Genomic DNA, 2,204 nt, shown 5'->3' on the forward strand with positions numbered 1-2,204 from the left:
GGACTTTCCATCAACGGTGACAACAGCTGAACTCGAACTCCTTGTACTAACATGGATAAAGACAAAATAAGTTCCGAAAGCAAGTTGCATGCACCACATACAAAAATTAATTCAACATTCATTGAAGACCTAAATGTAAGACCTGAAACTGTAAAACTCCTAGAAGAAAACAGGGAGGAAGCTCAATGATGTTGGATTTAATAAGGATTTCTCAGCTATAACACCAAAGATGCCAGCAACAAAAGCAAAAATAAACAAATGGGACCACATCAAACTTAAAATTTTCTGTGAACAACAACAACAAAATCAACAGAGTGAAAAGGCAATCATATAGAGAAAATATGTGTGAACCATTTATCTGATAAAAAGTTAATATCCAGAATAGAAAAAGAACTCCTAGAACTCCATAACAAAAACCAAATAACCCAAAAAAAGAAAAAAAAAACAAATAACCCAATTTAAAAATGGGTGAAAAATTTGAATAGACAATTCTCTAAAGGTACACAAATGTCTAGTAAGAACATGAAAAGATGCTCAACATCACTCATCATCAGGGAAATGTAAACCAAAACCACAATGAGATATCACCTCACATGCATTAGGATGACCACTACCCAAAACCCAGAAAATAACAAGTGTTAGCTAGGATGAGGAGAGATTGGAATGTTTGTGCACCATTGGTGATAAGGTGGTACAGCCACTAGGGAACACAGTAAGGAGTCTCCTGAAAAAATTCAAAATATAATTATCCTATGATCCAACAATCCCACTGCTAAATGTGTATACAAAAAAAAAAAAAAAAAATTGAAACAGGATCTCCAAAAGATGTTTGCATACCCGTGCTTGTGGCAACAGTGTTCCTGACAGCCAACAGGACACTTGGATGTCCGTGAACGGTGCTCGCTTAGGCAGCATATACAGTAAAACAGAGAAGATTAGCACAGCCCCTGAGCAAAGATGACACCCACATTTGTAACACGTTCCATGTTTTTGCAACAATACTATTGATTATTCAAATAAAAAACTGAAATTAAATTCATTAAAATAAAAATAAATTGTTGAGAGAAAAGAAAAATGTCCACAAACGGATGAATGGATAAACAAATGCAGCACATACCTGCAATGGAATATCACCAGCCATAAAGGAAAGAACTTCCCACGGGCTACAACAGGGGTGAAACTTGAGGACATTGTGCGGGTGAGATACAGCAGTCCCCAAACACTCGATGCCTGCATCTCTGAGGTATCTGAAGCAGTCAGCTTTGTGGGATGTCGAATGGTGACCACCAGGCCCTGGGAAAGGGGAGGTGGAGAATTTGTTGGCGGGTGTGGATTCAGTTATAAAGGAGGGGTCCACTTGTTTGACAATACTAGAAAGCTGGAAATTATTGGGAGGGTGAATCTCGTGTGTTTTTTTTCTTTTTTGCTACCGTTTTTCTTAAAAAGCAAGTTGCAAAATCATATGTACGGTAGAAAATCATGTGAGATACACACACGCACACACACACACAGGAATATTACTCAGCCATCAAAAAATGAAATCTTGCCATCTGCAAGGATGGAGCTAGACTATATTATTAGAATATATTATTAGAGTATATAATGCTAAATGAAGTAAGTTAGAGAATCACAAATACCATACGATCTCACTCATATGTGGAATTTTAGAAACGAAACAGATGAACATATGGGAAGGGAAAAAAAGAAAAAAGGAGAGAGGGAGACAAACCCTAAGAGACTTAATGGTGGCGAACAAACTGAGGTTTGAGGGAGGCAGTATGGGGTATGGGGTGTGGGCTAGACAGGGGATGGGTATGAACGAGGTCACCTGTGATGAGCACCAGGGGTCGTATGTAAAGGACGAATTTCTGAATTCTCTTCCAGAAGCCAATATTGCGCTGTATGTTAACTAGCTAAAATTTAATTTTAAAACACATACATACATACATACATTTATCAAAGAAAAGTTTAAGAAAGTTTATAAACAAAAGCCTATCACATACAGTTGTTTTTATATCATGAAACTATTAAAGCAAGCACGAGAAACAACCTGATGGGATCAAAGACCTCTGGGGAGAGAATTAAAGAGTATGGTCAGTTTTCTAGTGGAACATAATGTTTTAATTTTTTTTTAAGATTTTATTTATTTGAGAGACAGTGAGAGCAAGAGAGAGAGCAAGAGCACACACACAGGGAGAGAGAGA

General features: G+C 37.3%; 1 pseudogene; it reads left to right on the top strand.

Moving 5' to 3' along the window:
• The first annotated feature begins 896 nt into the window (after positions 1-896).
• On the top strand, positions 897-992 carry LOC123955872 (annotated as a pseudogene).
• Positions 993-2,204: the final 1,212 nt, after the last annotated feature.

The sequence above is a fragment of the Meles meles genome, chromosome 13 (assembly GCF_922984935.1).
Source record: "Meles meles chromosome 13, mMelMel3.1 paternal haplotype, whole genome shotgun sequence".
Lineage (NCBI taxonomy): Eukaryota > Metazoa > Chordata > Mammalia > Carnivora > Mustelidae > Meles > Meles meles.